At 43.7% G+C, this 21370-nt stretch overlaps 1 protein-coding gene across 13 annotated transcripts in view; it reads left to right on the forward strand.

The window, feature by feature from the left end:
- Positions 1-21370, forward strand: part of TLN2 (talin 2) — a 451133-nt gene that overhangs the window by 40712 nt on the left and 389051 nt on the right. For 2 of the 13 annotated variants that reach the window (XM_054687854.1, XM_054687873.1), the window contains exon 1: positions 12080-12135. The exons of 6 other annotated variants lie outside the window; for them this stretch is intronic. The gene's annotated coding sequence lies outside the window, so the exon portion shown is untranslated. 5 more of the 13 variants (XM_054687855.1, XM_054687871.1, XM_037502620.2 and 2 more) reach the window with 5 other exon arrangements.

Genomic DNA, 21370 nt, shown 5'->3' on the forward strand with positions numbered 1-21370 from the left:
TGTAGAGAAAGGTGTGGTAGGGGGAGCAAAACAGGAAAAACTGCTTAGGTGACCCTGAACAGAGTCAATATTAAAGATCTGGGTCCTTTGGTAAGTTACTAGCTTGTTCCTTCAGTCATTTCTTCAGCAGATCTATTTACTCAGTATCTGCTTTGTACCAGGTGTTATCCTAAGAGCTGAGAACTTGACTATGAGTAAAATATGGGCCCTCAACCAAGTCATCGGAAGTTTGACCTGGTGGGCCAGACAGATATGTGACTATAAATCAAGTATGCATGCTATGATTAAAAACACAGTGGGAGCATTGGTGGTGGGATGGCATTGGAAATATCTGTGGTCCAAAGAGTCTGAATCACTTACTTTGCTTGACGAAACCTATTACTTGACTTGAACGTCAGCCATAATTTGTTAATTCATTCTGGGAAATTTATTGGGAGCTTTCCATGTGCCTACCATGGTGCTAGATATTAAAAACACATATAGTTGAATAACCCAGCTCTTTTGCTAGAAGTTTTTGACATTGAAAAGTGAATTAATTAAAACATCCATCTGTTTGTTTTGCATTTTTTTCTGAGACATATATAGGGTGAAGGCACCCAAGCATCCCACCTGTTCCCTATCATGTGCCTCTCTGGTTCATTCTGGTGGAATCGGAGGTTGGCTTTTTCCTGATCTCATGCCCCTGAATCTCTTGCTCCAACATTTCATCTGCCCATTAACCCTTCTGACTAGGCACACTCTCACAGTTCTTTGATATTGTCTCATTCTGGTGGTTCTTCCGGTCTAATCTTAACTTTCCTGGAATCTGAGTTTTTTAATATACCATGTAAAGAAATTAAAATATTCATCTTGGACAGTTTTTCTTTTTTTAAAGATTTATTTATTTATGCATACAAGAGCTGAGGTACAGGCCAGAGAAGCAGGGGGTGAGAGGATTCACCAGAGTGGGGAACAGAACAGGCAGATTGACCGAAGTACACTGCTGAGGGGAGCCGTGGGCGAGTCAGGAGAGGTCTGCTGCGCCATGTGGGTTGCTCCCTGGCCAGCCGGGGATCGTGCTCATGCTGCAGAGGCTGTGGATTGCTTCATAGTATGGTGCTTAACCCCTTGCGCCACCAGGGAGGCCCCTTGGACAGTTTTTCTCTCCAACCCTCCTCACAAGTTCAGTTACCCTCGTCGATCCAAGGGGGAGTCTGCTGCCCCATGCGCCTTCAGGGTCTTTGTGCCCTGGTCCCTGCAGAGAGAGTGGAGCAGGCATGTGCGGGCAGGACCCCCCACCTCCCACATTTGATGCTTGGAGCTTTTTCTTTCGTAAATGATTCGTTATCCAGCTCAAAGACCAATAGAGGAGTATGTTGTTTGGGGTAGTGGGGGTGGATTGTGGTGAGATTGCCTCATTAACTCACCACTGAATGAGGTTGTTATCAGAGTCCCCATGGAGATGGTTATTCCCAACCTCATGCACTAGTGGGCTCTCCTCACTTCTCTTCTAGTTGCCTCTGAAATCTCAGACCTCCCTTCCAGTGGCATTGGGTCATTTATCCTGCTGCTAGACTTCTTAGTACCTTTCATCTTCCAGAAAGTAGTCCCCCACCACCATCTGTAACTGCCCTCTGCTCCTTACTCTGCATTTCTCTAGCTGCTTCCAGAAGCCCCTTAAGCCCCTGCATAGCATATGACCTCATTTCCCATACAGGCTCGGCCTTTGCTGCTCTTGTACTCTCACAGGCACATTTTGTCATTCATTATGGATCAAAACTTCTCCAGGACACAGAAAGAATGACAGAAATGGGGACAGGGTGGAGAATAAAGCAGTCGTTGAAGGACACGTTGAACTCAAGGCAGGTTGAGAGATGTTCTGCATGGACCAGCCCATGCTGTAGGGAGCACTAATGCTGATTGTCTAGAAGGCACTCTCTTTGATTTGCATGAAAAGTATGGAGAATGCATACATCTTCACCCCATGCGGTAAAGGACTATGATTCTTAAGAAAACCCTTCGGGCCTCCCTGGTTGCACAGGCAGTTGAGCACTGCACTGTGAAGCTGTCCGCAGCCTCTGCAGCGCAGGTTTGATCCCGGCTGGCCGGCGAGAATCCCACATGGCGAGGCAGAAGACCTCTCTTGTCCCGCCCGCTGCTCCTCTCAGCAGTGTATTTTGTCAGTCTGCCTGTTCTGTTCCCCGCTCTGTCTCTGGTGAATCCTCTCATCCTCCCATGCATCTGGCCTGTAACCTGGTTCTTGTATAAATAAATAAATCTTAAAAAACAAAAAGAAAACCCTTCAGAGGAAAATAGTGTTAAGAATCAGTTCTGCTGGGCAATGCTCAGTGGGTTTGGGTATGAGACCACAATTTCCAGCAGTTATGGTGGGGTTTTCCTCATTGTGGTTTTTAGGTTAACAGTCATTATTACCTAGGATGCTTTTTTTCTTTTAAAGATTTATTTATGCATACAAGAGCTGGGGTACAGGCCAGAGGTGTGGGGGGTGAGAGTATTCACCAGAGACAGAGTGGGGAACAGAACAGGCAGATTGACTGAAGTACACTGCTGAGGGGAGCAGTAGAGAGACAGGAGAGGTCTGCTGCACCGTGTGGGTTTCTCCCTGGCCGGCCAGGGATCGAACTCGTGCTGCAGAGGCTGTGGACTGCTTCACAGTGCGGTGCTTAACCCTGTGCGTCACCAGGGAGGTCCATACCTGGGATACTTTTAAAGGAAGAGACTTAGCAAGTCTGAATCTCTTGGAGTAGGTCTAACATTTGAGTGAGCAGTCCAGTGAGGCTTGGTTTGAACGATAGCCACACTTCCTTTTAGAGAAAGGCCCAAAGCTTAGAAAGCCACCCAGTCACTCAGTAGTTCTCTGCTCAGCTTTATATGCAATTCTGGAAATATTCATCTCCCTGGAGATTTCCTCTCCAGAGAGGATTGTTTCCATCTTTTTAACATTCTATAAAGGGAATAATTCTATAATTAATTTCAGATTGGGTGAGAAAATTTCTTCCTGTAGATATGATGGTCTCTATTATGCAAATGGGAAGAATTCCCAATAGATTATATTTAGAGTGTTACATAACTATAGAAAATGTCTCTGCCCCCCTTCCAAATGACAGTATCAGCTGCTCCTAGATGGACTTAGACTTTTGAAACCTTAAAAAAAGACCCAAAATAGCCAAAGCTTTTAAAACTATGGGTTTTAAATTTTTAACTGGATGGAATTTAGAGGTATTTAAAACTTCCTTCATACCAATTCTTGAGAAAATGTATTTTCATGAGCCTTGTTATAAGTATTTTAGCCCAATAATTCTAAGATGTGAAACTTTTCAGGCAACAAAGTCGTTTGTCACTAGCTGTATTCTTTCACACACTAAAGGTAGAACTAAAATATCCCTATCTTGTAACCCTTAATGAATCACCAACAGTCAAGTAACAATCATCAATGAATGAAAACACTTGATAAAAGGCTTATGGGAACTTTACAATATTGGTCAACCTCAACTTCACTAAAATGTGGACAAGTTGACATTGATAGTGCCCCCTTATGTGAAACATAAGCTATAAAGCATGATGAAGCACCAGCTGTGAAGTATGCTTGCCCAAAAGTTAAACCCAAACCTAATTAAGTTGCTAGAACAAATCTCCCATTTACAAGAAATAGGGGGATAGAGGATCACATTTATGCCATAAAAGAGGTAGATAAAGAGTGTGGAACATTCTGCAGGACAATTGAACAATTTTCATTGAATCAGTGCCTTAGGAAAAATAAGAATGGGATACTCTTGCTGTTTAGATGAAAAGAGATTTTATTTCTTAAAATCTCTTTTCATCTCATCTAAGAAACACAGCTAATGGCCTGCATTTTAAGACAATTAGGAAAATTTAAGCATAGAATGGGCTGCAGATGATACCAAGAAATTATTATTTATTAGGTGTGATAATGGTATTCTGCTTTTATTAAAAAAAAGTCTATATGATTTAGAGAGTAGAATTTATTTAACAAGTAGGGGTGAAATGATATATTTTCTGTGATTTTCTTTAAAATATGCACATAAAAATAAAGGCTAGACAAAGCAAGACATAATATCTTGAGACTGTTGACAATGGGTTCAAAATGGGATTCATGAGATTAATTGCACAATTCTCTCTCCTTTTGTTGTGTTTTAAAATTTTCATAATAGGGTCCTCCCTGGTGGCAGAAGGGGTTAAGCACCACACTGTGAAGCAATCCATAGCCTCTGCAGCACGAGTTTGATTCCCTGGCTAGCCAGGGAGCTACCCACATGGTGCAGCAGACCTCTCCTGACTCGCCCGCTGCGCCCCTCAGCAGTGTACTTCAGTCAATCTGCCTGTTCTGTTCTCCACTCTCTGGAGAATCCTTTCACCACCCCACACCTCTGGCCTGTATCCCAGTTCTTGTGTGCATAAATAAATCTTTAAAAGAAAGTAAATAAAAATAAAATTTTCATAATAGCTTATAAAATTAAGGAGGAAAACATTCTACCTACAAAGAATAGCAGAGAGAGCAAAGTAGCATAAGAGTATGCTACCATTTGTGAAAAAAAGTGAACATGTTTTTGGCTTCTGTAGACAGAGTGTTCTGAAAGGTTACCCAAGAAACTGAGCCTCCCTGGTGTCCTAGGGGGCTAAGTCTCAGCACCATCACTGCTATGGCCTGAGTTCAATCCCATGACAGGGAGCTGACCCACAAATGGTGCAGCAGACCTCTTGTCTTACCTGCTGCTCCCCTCAGCAATGTATTTCAGTAAATCTGCCTGTTCTGCTCCCCACTCCATCTCTGGTGAATCCTTTCACCCCCTGCCACCTCTAGCCGACACCCAAGTTCTTCTACACAAAAGGTGTTCCTGTCTCCAAGGCCTTTTTCCTCTAATCTATCCTACATTCCTTAGCTAGACCAATACTAGTTAAAAAAAAATTAATAAAATGTTACCTAAGAAACTGGTAAAAGTGATTGCTTCTGAAGAGAGGAACTGGGTAACTCGGGACAAGGATAGAAGGGAGACAATTCAAATGACTTTTTCAAGAGAGGATGGAAATATTACAAAAAGGGGGAAATTAATTTTCACAAATTCAACTCTCATGAGGTTTTTTCCCCCCAATGCCCCAGTCATTCATTGGTTGCAAACTGGGCAATTGTGGACCACATTTTGGAGGAGTTAATCTGTCATTAGGTCAGTGAAGAATTTTATTTAATAAACACATGTTCAGTGCCTGCTGCCATGGGTGCTGGGTCTTACCAACAAAGAGGTGAGTTAGACACTTGGCATCATCAAAATGATACAATTTCATATGAATTCACTACTACTTTATTTTTTATTTTAGGCACAAAAAAGAATCTCAGAATGACCAACTCTTTACGTTGACTATCTTTCTAATTCATTAAGGAATATATTTAGCTGTGTCTAATGACATGAATAAAAAAGGAAGAGAGTCATCAGTCCAGAGTATGACTAAAACTCAGTGAATGTAGAGTGTGTGCTGGAACACTTTGTTTTGGTACTATAGTAATAAGGATCATTAAATAAAAGTTTGAATGGCATGGAGTGGAATTAAAGAGCTAGGTGATATTAAAATACCACTTCATCCCATTGATTATTATAAAGAGCTCTATTTTTCTATAGTAGACTTGGGGTTTTGAATTGATATTTGTGCAAATAATTGTTCTGATATTGGGGAAGATGAAATGTTATCCTTTTATTGCTATATAATCTCAGGGTAGAAAATTTTGAGCTCATTAGGTTGGTGTTGGAGATTTTGTTTTGCTTTAATCTAATTCAGATCACACTGGGGAAAATATTTAAAAAATAACATTAACAGCTGATGATTTACAAAGCACCTGAATGCATAGTTCCTTTCTTTTCACCTTCCATCTAACATGGCTCTGTATCATCACAACTTTAGTCTTTGCAAAGGTGATTCTGACTAATGCTGAACAGTATGAGTTTGTCAAGATAAAGATAGAGCAATGCAGTAATGTCAAAAGTTTGACAAATCTCAGTGGATTTTTTTTTTTTTTAGATTTTTTTTTTTTTTTAAAGAGGCATGTATTTTTATTTATTTATTTATTTGTTTGTTTGTTTGTACATGCACTGGGTACAGTCAGAAGCGCGGGAGGGTGAGAGACTTCACCAGAGCTAGAGCGGGGAGCAGAGTAGGCAGACGGACCGAAGTACACTGCTGAGGGGAGCAGCGGGCGGCAGGAGAGGTCTGCACGCCATGTGGGACCCTCCTCCAGTGGCCGGGGAGCAGCCGGGGATCGAACCGGTGCCGCAGAGGCTGCGGGCAGCTTCGCAACCCAGCGCTCAACCGCTGCGCCACCGGGGAGGCCCCTCTCAGTGGATTTTTGAGGTAAACCAAAGACAATCAAAATTTCCTTCACTGATTAAAGTCTAGGAGATAGATCTGGTAGGAAGTAAAATATTCAAAATGGCAAGACAAATAATGTCTGAGTCATTTCTTCAGAAGTCCTATACAACAGTTGACTTTAGAGAGTCAAGGCCTTCCTAAGACATGAGTTTTGGGCTTCTCTGGACAATAGAACATAGGAGAAGAGGACGCCTGCTATTCTTATGTGCCTAGAACTGATCTTGTGAGGAAAAAAAATTTTTTTTGTGGTGTGTTCAAATCTCTGGAGCTTGTTACTCTGAGTGCAGGGACTAGAAGACTTTTAAAGTCTTCTTATCGATTTGAATATCTGATGTGGCTTCTCTAATCTCACTAACCCTCTTGAAAGGCAAGGCTTGCATTTTACTCAGATTCTGCATAGTTGGGAGGGAAAGTGGTTTTCTTCACAATGGTTCATAGGACCAATCTAATAAATATTCGTTGATGTGAATTAAAGAAATTAACAATTAAACTGCATATTTTTATTTTGTCTTTGATGTAGACCCAAAGTAATCACTTAGCTCTTTTAAGTTATGTGTAAATTATCTAATACATTTCTACCAACATTTACTACATTTGAGTTCATTACTTTGAATTATGTAATAAAAACAATGAATGATTTAGGTATGATCTGCTCATCTTATTTGTTTAGAACAAATCTATTCCACTTGAGGTAAATTTATAATGCTATTTTCCAAATGACAATAAATTTATTATTTTAAAGTTAAAGTTGGCCTGATGCCTAAACAAAATGTTTTCAAGACTTTAAGGAACCTATAAATAAAAACATCTCCAGAACCAAAGAAACCAATCTTATGCAACATTTTACTGATAGAGGAACAATTTGCTAAGATCACAGATTAAAACACTTTTTTTAAAGTTTAAAAGTCTATAATATCTTGGTAATACAGAAGATGTCATGAAAATATTTATATGACATTAAAAAAATTATCAAATGACCAGAGATTCAAAAGTTAGGCATTTAATAAGTTTTGATGACCCACAATAAAAAAATTAAAATATATATGTTTATTTTTAAAGATTTATTTATTTATGCATACAAGAACTAGGGTGTAGGCCAGAGGTGTGTGGGGGTTTTGAGAGGATTCATCAGAGGCAGAGTGGGGAACAGAACAGGCAGTGTGCCTGAAATACACAGCTGAGGGGAGCAGCAGGGAGACAGGAGAGGTCTGCTGTGCTCCCTGGCCAGTAGGGGATGGAACTCGTGCTGTAGTGGCTGGTAAGAGCTTCAAAGCACTGTCTTTAACCCCTGTGCCACTAGGGAGGCCCTTCAAATATATTTTTATCTATAGTATAATAATCCCAAACATGTGTTTTCAAATAAATGGACAACCAACTAAAAGAGAAACATTCTATCTCACATACTGTTTGTACGAACCATTTGATTTGGGTTAAAGACAGATCCAATTTAGCATGATAATTACTGGTGTTCTTTTAGACAGCATACTTCTTCAGAGACATTTAAAGAACCTTCCATGGTGTGTTTTATATGCCACAGGAAAGGAAAAATTAATTTCAAGCATGTCCTGTGTTGGGTACAATTGTAACTATCATTTCCTGAATCTCTGCAAGCAATTTCCTCTTTTAAAATACATTTAAATATGCATCTATCATTCCATCCTGAATCGTCAGGAATGAGCTGAGGCCCCGTGCATAGAGATAACTAAAAAACTAAAAAATACTAATTTTTGCAAAATGTCAAATATCTGTCTTACCAAAAAAAAAAAAAAAAGATGAAAGTAACTTGTCAGCTATATGCTATGCTGAAAACTGAGATAATATTCCCTCCACAATTATTAGGTAACATTCTTTCCTAGAATTTATAATTAGAAAAGAGGTGGAGACATTTCTATAAACCTAAGGATGTCAAATGAAAATAGAAGCCTGAGTGTTGTTTTCGGCTCTGGTTCTGAGTAATAGGCAATTTTTAGAAAATGTGGTTCCTCCTTCCACCTTGCTCTTGGGAGTGAACATAAACAATTTTGAAAGGGGAATATGTATCATGAACTGTTGGTGTATTGTATCAAGGAAACCTTAGAAGATATCTTAACTCAGCTTAAAATATGCTCTTATAAACAAAAGTGAAATAAAATATTTGGTGGAATATATTTTTTTGTTTCTCAAGATGAACTGTTGGGTTTGCTCCCATAAATGCATGAACAGACAGGAATTCAGGAGGTTAAAACTTAAAGCGCAATGGAGTAGAGGAGCAATTTCTTAACATCTGGTTCTTTAGCACCAAGTAATGCCTGGTGTTTACAGATCTTGCTTATAGAAAAAATGAGTTTTATTTCCAGATGGATATATAAGTGCTTTGGAAGCTATTTTTTAAAATTTACTTCTCCAGATGCTTCACTTTATTCACACAAAATGCTTTACACAAAATTTTTAGTTCCTAATGACCTACTTGGCAGGAAAAGGGACACTATAAAGGCTTGGTAAATTGCTTGGTAAATTGGGGTGAGTTTTACTTCAAGTCCTAGATATACTCAAAGATAAACTGCCACCATCTTTTCCTCTGCTGGGCAGAGACAAAGTGCAAGAATGTGAACCTGTTTTGAAAAAGACATCAGATCTGTTTTGCTGTCCTATAATGAACTGTGATCCCTGTCACTAGCATAGAGAGAGTCTACTAGGAGGTTGAAGCTAAATTTAGAAATATTTATCTTCGTAGGTCTTGGGAGGAGTCAATTTCAGAGTTTACCACAGGTTGCTGGTAAATTTTTACTTCTATTGAAGTTGTTGAAAAATATACTGCTAGGCAACAGAATGAGTCCAGTTAGCTTTTCTAATGAAACAGAAAAATGCCTTTGCAGTTATAGAAGAGGTAATAAATGAAGTGTCCAAAATCAGTTGGTCAAAAGCCAGAAAATTCTAGGACTGATGTTCTTTCTCCCTGGGAAAAAGAGCTTGATGAATCTCAGAGAGCCACAAAATAACACTAATTGGATAAGCAATGCACAGATATACAGAGATTTTTGGGCATGATCTAAGAGCACCCCACTGCTGCTCTGAAAGTCTTAGGATTTGGCTAGTGTTTTAAAAAGAGTAAAATTACTTCTCTGAACTAAGGTTATGACTGCAAGATCTTAGCAACCCAAGAATATAGTAACAGTCTAATAGGAGAGAGGACTTTTCAAATATCTCAGGAACTGGTCAAGTAGAGAGTGAACAATGATGCTATTTTCATTAAGTATTTATTAGGCACCCACTATGTGCAGGTCCTTTTAGGTACAGAGGTACAGGGAAAACACCCTACTTTTACAGAGCTTTGCTTCTAATATTGAATAACATATCACTGTCAGGCAGTGAAACAGCATAGGTATACTTTGAGAAGGGCAAATTAAATAGAATATCTTGAAATCCAGATTACGGGGGTGGGGGGAGGCTCATTTTGAGATGCTTGATGGAAGTCATTGGGGCCTATGAAAATAAGTAGAAGGGAAAAATTAGTTGTTACCAATTGTTCTGTCATGATGAGCTTACCTAAGTAAACCCTGTATTTGAGCTATAAAAATGTTCTTTGTAGAGCGAGAGACAATTTAGGTGGCATTAATTTAATGAGCTTATAACCAATTTCTTGTAGAAATCAATAAGCACTTACTTTTTAACCAACATCCGTTGCCAGTGCCAGTTATTCAGTGAGTCTGGTGAATGTTTAAAAAGGTGTGAACAGAAACATTTTACTTGTGCAATTAGAGTGTGTCTTGCAACTCTTTTAGAACTGTCTCAAGTGGCAATTAATTGGTTCTCTCACCACTTTTTGATTTATAGTTTGTTATCCAAGAAGTTACAAAGTTGCACCAGAACACATAAATGTATGCATGTATTATTTTTTTCAGTCATAATAAAATCAAGATCATCAGCCTAAAGGAGAGCAGGTACTGTTCTGATTTTTTTTTTTAATAAGTCAGCTTTTTTCTTTTTAAAGATTTATTTATTTATTTATACAAGCACTGGGTACAGTCAGAAGCACGGGAGGGCTAGAGAATTCACCAGAGCCAGAGCAGGGAACAGAACAGGCAGAAGGACCGAAGTACACTGCTGAGAGGAGCAGCGGGCGGCAGGAGAGGTCTGCGCGCCATGTGGGACCCTCACCCAGTGAGGCCGGGGATTGAACCGGCGCTGCAGAGGCTGCAGGCAACTTTGCAACCCAGCGCTCAACCACTGCGCCACCGGGGGAGGCCCAAGAAGTACAATCTTAATGTGTCCCAATGGGCTTCTCCAAGATAATTTCAATTTAGGAAATCAACTCACTCTACAGTTTATAGGGTAAGCAGTTTCATGCCCTGAGAAATACTAAAATGTAGTTTTATTTGTAACTGAAGAAATTTGCTATTAATTTCTTGGAAGAGGGGGTTTTCCTAGTATTGTATTGGGATGGGGGGGGGTCAGATAGTTTGTTAAATGTGTGCCTTACTAAAACTAAGCAGAAAAAAAGAAAATTCATCCTAAGACCACCAAACACTGAAACCTAGTTAACGCCCTAGTGTTTATCTACAGTCTTCTCTGTTTGGATCCACACAGCATGGTTTTTAAAAAATGGGGATCACCTGCTACATAGTATTTTGTGATTTGTCTTCTCGTTCCTTTAATAATCTTCACATTGTTCCATGACATACATTGTTCTATGACATACAATTCCTAATGACTATGTCAATGTAAAGAGGCACATATCTGACTCTATTTCAAGAGCATAGAAAACAGAACATATTTTTCTTAAGAATTTAATAGAGAGGGCCTCCCTGCTGGCGCAAGGGGTTAAGACACAACCTATGCAGCTAACAACAGCCACTGCAGCACGAATTCGATCCCGCCTGGCCAGGGAGCTCCCCACATGGCGCAGCAGACCTCGCCTGTCTCACCCTCTGCTCCCCTCAGCAGTGTACTAAAGTCAATCTGCCTGTTCTGCTCCCCACTCTGTCTCTGGTGAATCCTCTCACCCGTCACATTTCTGGCCAATGCCCCAGCTCTTGTATGCATAAATAAATAAATAAATCTTAAAAAAAAAAAGAATTTAATAGAGAACGTCCTCGCTCTCTCCCAGCCCTCATGCGTCTTAAGTGACCCGTGAACAGCAGAGTTTCCATGTCCGCGTAGGCAACCCCAGCAGCAGGACAGCCCAGCCGCTGGTTCCCGCTAACAGCGTCGCAGCAGGAACCCCCCAATCCGCCGGTCCTCTTATTAGAGCCCCACACACCTCGCTCCTTCCCAGGCCTGCATAGTGGCCAACGCTCCGAGGACTCAGGGGCCCCGTTCCCCAAGAAGTCGCGTCCCCTCCGTCCTCCTCCCTCCTGCCCCATTACAGTGCAGCCTGAGGTCTGGGAAGGCGGGGTGAGCCCGCGCCCCTCCTTCCCGGCGACAACTCCGCGGACTCATCGCCCTTGTCCGCGGACCCTCCCCACACCAGGCTGCTGGGTAGAGACCCAAGAAAGGCTCGGAGGTGTCAGCGCGGCGCTGGCCCGGTCCGAGCGGCGCGCGGCGCCGCAACCGGACCGCGGGGCCGCGCCGTCCCCGAGTGATGACGCGCTTCCTGCCCTCCCGGCGCTCGCGGGCCGTGCGCTCGCGCTCGCCCTCGGCTCTTGTTCCGCGCCCGGACCCAGCGGCGGCGGCAGCGGCTGAGGCGGCTGTGGGAGCGGAGCGGTCGCCGGCGCGCGGGGTCCGCCGGCTGCACGCGGGAGCGGGCGCTCTGCAATGAGACAGTAAATGCATCCCCCGGTAAGGCGCACGCAGCACTCGGGTTTTCCTCTTCCCCCAGCTGCATGCACGTTGCATGAATTTCGCGTCTTTTCCCTCTCAACCAAAGGAAAATGTGGGTGTTTTTTTTCCTCCCTTCTGCATTTCGTAAGTGATGCCAATGCAGAAAAAGCCCTGCAAAGCTCCCAGATTTGATATTCCAGGAAGGCTTTTTGCAGGAGAATACAAATAAAATGAAATTAATGCACCTGTCTATTGCACATGTATGTTGCGCTGCACTCGACCCCGGCGCAGCGGTTTGCAGCCTCACAGCCGGCGCCCGAGAGAGGATTCCTGGCGTGGGCAGCCGGTCCCCTCCGGGGCTCCCGCTGGGTTTCCGGTAACTGGGCTTTGCAGAGCGGCCTCGCCTGCATGGTGTGTCCCCTCAGCCCTGGCCGGGCCCCCGCGCCAGGAGAGTTGGCGCGGGCTGCGCGGCTTCATTCCAGCACTGGCCGCTCCGACTCCAGCGCCACTTTGCAAACAAGTCTCCGGCCGAGGCTCCAGGCAGAGAGACCGCCGGTGCCGACCCCCTTCCTCAGTACCAGAGTCTCAGATCTGCCGGTACCACGACTCCCCCTTTACTTGGTAATCTCGCCACCAGCGAACGGCCGGCCGCTGAGGGACAGGAGCAGCGCCCAGCCAAGAGCGAGGGCAGGACTGGATTCAGCGCCGTTGGTCTCGCGCTGGACGCGCGGCGCCCTGTCCCTGCTCGACCCCTGGAGCTGAAATTTCGCGCTCACGGAGAGCCGGGGGTCCTGGAGACTGGCATTTCGGGATTCCCTGAGGGGACTGAGGAACGACGTTCGAGGGCGCCATATTTTCAGTGGGTCTTGGCTGCGGAGGGGAGGGGGCGAACAGTTTCTGGGCCCCGGGGATACCCTGGCGCCAGGGCTGGAGAGGTTTTCGTCGGCAAAGTTTGCGCGCCGAGGCGGGCACCGAGGTGGCCGCGCACTGCGCGCACGGTGGCGGGTCCCGCAAGGGCGCGCGGGCTGCGACGCGCAGCCAGGCCAGCTCGGCCCGGTTGAGGCCCAGAGGCAGAGTCGCCGTCAGGGACAGCTAGCCCGGCTCTTCTCCTTCCCCTGTCCCGCCGGGACGCGGCGTTCGGGTGCAGAGGCGCGAGGAACACGCCCCTCTTCCCCGCCGCCGCCGCGGCTGCCCGGGCGCTCCACCGGCGCCGTGCGCTTGGCGGCGTCCCCGGGCCGGGTGCTGCGTACAGACCCTTTTCCCGGCGCGGGGTTCCCGTGTGCGCTCCCGCTGCACACCGGAGCTTACTCCCTGAGGAGAGGAGGTGCTCGGGTTTGCGAATCTGGGCCGAGGGCCCGGCTTGCGGTCGTCCTGGGGCCACAGACCAGCCCAAGCCTCTTATCGCCTCAGTGGCTGTGGTGGCGACAGCGGCCGCGGCTGCGTGCTTGGCTCTTGCCGCGATGCCAGCTCGTGGATTCGAGGTAAGGGAGGCGTTTGCTGAAGTTGGGGCTTCGGGTGACGCCTAGGGAAACTTGGGTTTTTGCCGCCCGCGAAGAATTGAAGTTGACTTGGAAGAAGAGAATTGATTAAAGATCCCCGTGTCATAGTGGAAACTAACTCTGATTATTTCCACAAGATGAGAGAGGAATGAGCCGAAGTGCTGGCGTTCTCCAAGACACAAAGACACGAGGGCAGTGATGGTGTCCAGGAGACATGAACCCCAAAATATACATAAATTCCAAGCAGGGCCAAAATTACATTAAGTACTACATACTTTGGCTCCTCGTAGTACTTGGTTGTGCCGAGTTGTGGCAATCTGTCAGGGTGCACTCTCTTCCCTTCCCCAGAGCTTGGACTCAGCAACTTCTCTGGAGGGGGCGTGGGCGGGGGCTGGGGCGGGAGCTGTGGGGAATCTGCTTTTGAAATAGATTGTGATCTCTGCTTTGTTTGCCAAGGGGCAGGAGAAGGGCGTATTTGCTTATCTACTATCAGCTGAGCGTTGGAACGTGCCAGTCTTTCTCTTGGATGTCTAGCTGAAAAGATGCCACTGTATTGAGGTTATGTCAGCACTTTAGAGCTGCTGCTTTGGAGAGTCTTCAGGGATCACAGAAATGGGTGGGGGAAGGAGGACGTCTTTCATCAGGGAGACTTGCTCTGGGATGTCAGTGATTAGGCTGCTCCTTTGTCCACTTAATTAAGAGCCTGCAGTGTGAATGTCAGCCATTGAGTGTCCAAGATTTCATCTTCCTTGATTGCTGATTTAGGGTATCTATGCAAAAACTGAGGAGGGGTCAGTAGGTGTGACCAGTGGCTTTGAGAGAGGAGAGAGAACTGCTTAAATGCTTTGAAGAAATTATTCTTAGAGCCATAGAATTGTGGAAAACACCCAGTGCCTGCGATAAGTTTATCTAAAACTAGCATAACTAATTTAGGACAGAATGCAATCCATTTCAGGAAACCTTCAGTTATTAATAAGTATTAGAGTTTCATTTTAGCATTGCTGTTGTACTTATATCAAAGAGAAAGTGAATTTAAAAAATTTAGTCTTGTTGAATGAATTACTGGGGATATTCGTTACAGGTGTAGGTTAAACCTACTTAATGTTGAGGGTTCTTCAAACTGTTTCTTAAAATGTTTTAAAGAGTTTTCAGAAAGGGATATCTGCATGTTATTTTTTAGTCCAGTTTCTTCCTTTTATGTCTCAAAATTATGCTGATTTCCCCACTTCCCGGAGATCATTAGTTTCTTAAGAACAGTTATGGATGTTTATAGGTGGGAAACAGTATACAATTTTATATACTAGTCTCAAAAAAAAATCTACATATCTAAAGGTGTGTTTATACATTTTAGCATTATGTTTTGTAACTACATTTGTGCCATATAATTTATGCATGTGTTAAACATTATATTAAATATTAATTAAAAAAACACATTTCATTGCAAACCCTTCAATCTTCATTCCCAAGTCTACTACCTTAGCATTTATCTATCTTTTCATGCCTCTCTTAACAAAGTATTTTAACTTGTGCTTTGTTGCCTCTTGCCTGATTCTTATTATAATTTCATGGCTTGATCAAAGTTCCTGCATTTTTTTCCTGTTAAGAAGATTTTGTAACTTCAAAAGGTTAGAAAACGCCTATGTGTTTTGGAGAGTTGCCTGTCAATTTACCAAGCCGGGTGGTGTGTATGTTGTGGTGTGTGTGGCATGCCCAGACTCTTGGGACAGTGTCTAAAACTTGTGATCTGTGACATTATTGCTCCAGAACTGTTGAGTCATTATGTTTTCTTGGAGATTTTGTGTGGTGTTTGGTCAATACAGGAAGTACTAAAAAAGAGTTAAATAATTCAAAGTTATTTTTATTGGATACAAAAAAATTTAAAAGACAAGGAGGAAAACTTAATAAGCAGGGCCAGAATTACAGCTTAACATCCCCAACCGGTGCCTTTTTAATTACAGTACTTTCCCCCAGAACTTTTTAATCCTATTACTTTTATATTTTAATAAGGAAACTAGTTAAAACATAAACCAAACAGAACTATTACAAATAATGGGGATAAATGGTGGATAAAACCAGATGTTTTGCCTAAAGTTAAGAGTTAAGGAATCTGAACTCTGTCAAAGGCTCCCAATAGGCTCCTCCCTCTCCTCTCCCCAGTAAGCTGGTGATTTTGAAAGGCAAAGGATCTGGGAAGGGAATGGAGACAAAAATCAAAAAAGGAAACAAGTTGTTAAGGTATGTTTCTCCTATCCATTTGACCATTCTAACAACCTAGGACTCCAGTGGCAGGTGGTTTGAATGATGATTGTTGGACTAGGCTGCATATAAAATGCTTTGGTTGTGAGTCTTTATTTATGTGTCCCTTAGGTTATGAATTAAGTCTGGGCTTATTTGTCACCCATTTCATAGTGGTTTTCAGAATCAGTGCCAAGACCATGGTTTTGTTCCTCTCTTAACAATTTAATTTCAGCCAAAGTGATGCAAATCTGAATCTGCAGAACAAGTAATGAGTATTTGTATTTTCTTTTCATGCTTCTTGCTGCAGTCTCTACAAACAAAATTCTTGGTCTCCTAGTCACTTGTTCAGCAAATGTTTTTGAGTGCTTACCATGTATTTCATTCCCATAACATACACATTCCCATAACATACACATAACTAACATACCCATTAGTTCCTTGAGGGTGATACTCTTTTGTATTTTAAGTATCTAGTAGATTGGGGTGGTGGAGATGATGAATGTGTGATTAAAAGACACCACAGTAGAAAGATGTGCAAAGGATGTGAACAGGCAATTCCTAAAAGATGCAAATAGTCAATGAATGTGAAAATATCCTCAACCTGCAATTTGGTTAGGGAAGTACAGTTTAACACAGAGATGTATGTTTTCTGTCTGTCTGATTAATCCATGTTTTAAAGGTAGATAACTTCTTAGTTGTGTTGGGGGTAACTGACAGACTCTATGGGAGCATGCATCACTGCAACCTTTAGGAAAAGCAGACAATTTCTATGAAACTTTGGAATGTGCATACCTTATGGCCCAGCAGTCCCATATTTGGAGTTCTGTCTTACAGAAATAAAACATCAGCTTGTGAGAATCAGTGTATGAAGATGTTTATTGCAGGATTATTTTAGTAAGTAAACTAGATGCAACATGGATGTCCATCAGTGGTATGAATAAGATAGGGTACACCCATACTATGGATTATTTTGCCAAGAATGACCATATTATAAGTGTAATATTTGGTTGTTGGAAAAGTCATGACATATTTTTTCAAAAATGCATCATGACTTTTCTAATACCTCAATAAAAGCAAGTTGGAGAGTATCATATGTAGAATGATTCTATTTCTGACTTGAAAAAGAAGCATGGCTCTTAGAGAAAGATATGGAAGGATACATAAAACATCATTTTAAACAACTTAGTGCTGTTTAAAACTTGCAGTAGGGAGGGGTAGTGGTGATTAACTTAATTTATTTATACCTCCATTTGTTCACTCTTCAGACACTCAAGCTTTTCAATTATGAAAACACACATATTATTTGGTTAGTGAATAGGAAACTCTTCTGGAGCCAATTTGGAAACAAAATCTGGGCAGTGTCACACTTGCTTTCTCAGATGCCTTCTGCAACCATCTCTGATTTTGTTGGGGACTTTCAGTGAATTATCTGAGGCAATATTAAGATTCCCCAACTTTTAGTAAATCCCTTCAGTGTAAAAAAAGGCTTCAGGAAAAGCTGTTTACCTCTATCCTCTGGAGAATAGGGAAAATAAAGAGATCATGAAAACTCTTAGTAGACACTCCTTTTCCTTGATTTTGTCTGATCCCATTCTGAGGAAAGCCCAGTGTCAGTTTTTAGACTGACATTAGAGAAATCTTTCTGACCGAGTGAGGAGCCTTCCTAGCTGGGAGCAGCATATCCTTAAACTTGATTATCTTAGTTCAGGCCTGGGCTGGCATTGAACCCAGGACTCCTGCTTTATTCTCCTTAGCTGGTTGCGCCACCTGTGCCATTTTCAGTCTTGCCTCTTTTTTTTTTTTTAAAAAGATTTATTTTATTTATGCATACAAGAATTGGGGTACAGGCCAGAGGTGCGGGGGGAAGAGGATTCGCCAGAGACAGAGTGGGGAACAGAACAGGTAGATTGAAATACGCCGCTGAGGGGAGCAGCGGCTGAGTCAGGAGAGGTCTGCTGCGCCATGTGGATATCTCTCTGGCCAGGGATTGAACTTGTGCTGCAGTGGCTGCAAATAGCTTCATAGGTTGCATCTTAACCCCTTGTGCCACCAGGGAGGCCCCAGTCTTGCCTCTTAATGTCATTTTTGAAACTTGGTATGATTCATGAGTTCTTGGTAGTTATTGCTAAAACCAAACATTCAAAAGCAGTGGAAGCTCTGTCTACATTACCAGTGGATCCTGATGGGAGACCCAGAAATTCAACCCACTCTGCTGCACAATTTCCATGTTTTAGATTAAATCAGTGTTTTCCACTTTAGAATGTATCAGTTACCTGGAGGACTGGTTACTGTTGTTTCAATAGCAAAAAAAAAAAAAATATGCTGGTCATGACCCATTGGATTGATTTCATTGCCCACTAACCTTGCAACCCTTGATTTAAAAATCTGTATTGTAGACCTTACCATTACCAATAATCATTCCTCTGCCGAAATCTTTAGAAGTATTCCAATGTGAACCTCACCTTTTCATTTTTACTTTATTCCCTATTCCACCTAGCCGTCACCCTGCAACTGTCTCTGGCCTGTGACTCTTCCTCATTTTCACAGTCCATCATCCCTTTCTTCTCCTCATCTGCAAACCTCCTGACCTACAGCTCTGTTGTTTGCACACACTTTTCACCCTTTCTCTCTTCATCTTCCTGGGAAACCCCCATCTTGCTCCTGCCCCAGGCTGGCGAACCTGGCCTGAGAAAACACACAGCCATATGCATTATCTCCTTTAGATTTAAGATTACAAACCTCAAGGGGAACTCTTGGCACTGCCAGGTCCACTGTTTCTTCCTCTTATCACACCCCCCTCCCCACTCTTTCTTCAGCAGATGACCTGGCTTATTTCACTAAGAAAAAGGAAGCAATTAACTAGTTTCATCATCTTCCCATGCTAAATCTGCTAAGGTGCCTGCGTGGGTAACCACACAGCATTGTAACCACATGTGCATCGGATCCTGCTCTCTGCTGACATGCAGAGGATTTTCACTCACATGTATTCCCTTTCCCTTCTGTATCTTCAGTTTTCCCTCTTTGATGGATAATCCCCAGGAGAAACGAATATGTCTCATCTTAAGAAAAAAAATCCGCAGCAACAGCAAGACACTCTTGACCCTTGATCCCAGTCAGCTGTTCTCAGACTCCCCTGCTCTTCCTTGCCATAAATATTTCCCCTGCTCATCTCCATTTCCTTCCTTTTCTCTCAGGCTTGAACCCCACTCCCAAGTTTGGCTTTGCCCCACCCCTTCACCTAAAACACAGCCTTTTGCCGAAGCCACACCCCTTCGCCGAAGCCACACCCCTTCGCCGAAGCCACACCCCTTCGCTGAAACCACACGTTGTCGTGTGCCGGCGATTTCTGGTGGTCGGTGGACCTCAGGTTCCACAGCCTCTTAGCAGCAGTTAGCCAGCTGGCTGCACTGCCCTCGCCTGGCTTGCACACCACGAGCTCGCACACCCCTCTTCCCTGCCCCCAACTCCAGCTCCTGCTCTACCGCACCCCGTGGTTTCTGAAGGTAGGAGGCGCTCTCCCATACTTCTCTTCATGTACAGGTCTGCGCCACTGTCACCACCTCAGAGGTCTTCCTGGCCTCCCCTAGCACGGTCACCAGGCTCTGCCTTTTTAGTTTTCATATCAGGTGACCTTCCCTGGCTATACATGCGGCATTCATTTGTCTATCTTGTGACGCCAGCATATACACTTCATAAGAGAAACCATCTCTGACTCTGTCCCCACAAGTGTCTGCAACAACACGGGGCACATCGTACTCAACAAGAAAATTTTAGTGAGTGTGTGATGAAGATTTGCTGGTTACAGAGGTTAGCTTTGGGTGAATAAAAGTGAATCTTCCCCAGATATGGGCTGAGGAAGAGAGAAATGTTGAGGTGGAAAAGCCATGTCTCATAGGTGCAGTATTTTTAAGGTTAGGTGTTGAGAGTTAGGGGTTCAAGTTTGGAATGAATGAAGCTCCTCCTTGCCAAATACTGCTGAGTGCTAGAAGCACAGCCAGGGAACAGCTAGAGGGACACAAATGGTTGCTTCTCGTTTTTATCTCTGAAGAGGGCCTCTTAAGCAGTCCACTCGGTAGCTTTTGTCCCTGGGTTGAAGTTGGTAAATTCACTTGTCTGAAGTGTTTATCATTGACCTTGATGTTCTGGTGAGTCGTTTTGGTGCATCACTTGTCCCCAGAGTCCACTTGACCGTGTAGACAGATGTCTCCTTTCTCTCAGACAGTGTGGAGTGAATTCCTGCAGAGTTGTGGGGATGTTTGTTGGTTCTTATTGCTGCCCTCCTGGGCAGCCAAGGTAGAGAGCCCAAAGCCTAGTGAATTTGAATTAAAACTCCACTCTTTTTCTCTTCGCCTTGCTTCCAGACAGCCACTTAATGAATTGACACCTGTGTTCAGGACCGATAAGTGAAGATATTTCCTGAGTGTGGCCTGAGGTCATGCCTGGCAAATCTTCCAAGGGGAGCTAGGATTATTCCTGGGTTTGAGAAATTACATTGTGGGCACTTTAAGAGGCTTAATTTTCTCCTATCAGGGCTCTCTTTTGGCTCCACACCTGTCACTCTGGGCCCTCCTTTACCAGGTTAAATGAACTCTCCTGGGCACAAGACATCTGCCTGAGGCCCGGCCACAGAGCACTTGGGTTCAGTGCATCCAAGAAGAAAGGGCACATGTCTTTGGAGGATATTTACAGTGATTTGAATGGTAAATGTATTTTTTTTTTTTAAGATTTATTTATTTATACAAGCACTGGGTACAGCCAGAAGCGCGGGAGGGTGAGAGAACTCACCAGAGCCAGAGCAGGGAGCAGAACAGGCAGAAGGACCGAAGCACACTGCTGAGGGGAGCAGCGGGCAGCAGGAGAGGTCTGCGTGCCATGTGGGACCCTCCTCTGGTGGCCGGGGATCGAACCGGCCCTGCAGAGGCCGCAGGCAGCTTCGCAACCCAGTGCTCAACCGCTGTGCCACCGGGGAGGCCCGGTAAATGTATTCTTATTGTCAGTATTTTTTTTTTTAAAGGGAGTCCTTAATAAATCCAAGATAGCCTTTCCTGCCCTCAGTTGGAAGGAACTGAGGCCTGAAAGGATGAGACTTGCCTGGGGCCACTTGCAAAGCTGGCATTGGAATCCCACTTGAACACCACCAACAGGCTCTCTGCTTTTCTGGGATGTCCTGTTGAACCTTGACTTTAATTCATGGCTGTGGTTCTTGGCCCTGGGTATGCAATAGAATCTCCAGGGAAGCTCTTTAAAAATTCCTAAACCTCACCTGACTCACTGAATTGGAATCTGTGAGAACAGGACCTGGACACCTGTGTTTTTTTTTAACTTTCACTAGGAGAGGTTGCCCCAGAACAGTGTATAGGGGGAACTGGGAACAGTCACTCTGCAGTCATCGCCTGCTGTCTTTGCACACTGCACAGACACTTCTCCTGTCTGGTACAGGACAACTGTCTCAACATTCAGTTTGCTCCTATATCCCCTCTGGTTACTGAGTAGTGTTCCAGTTTTAATGTGTATCG

Source organism: Talpa occidentalis, unplaced genomic scaffold (assembly GCF_014898055.3).
Source record: "Talpa occidentalis isolate TD23 unplaced genomic scaffold, MPIMG_talOcc4v2.1 talOcc4.11, whole genome shotgun sequence".
Taxonomy (NCBI): Eukaryota; Metazoa; Chordata; class Mammalia; order Eulipotyphla; family Talpidae; genus Talpa; species Talpa occidentalis.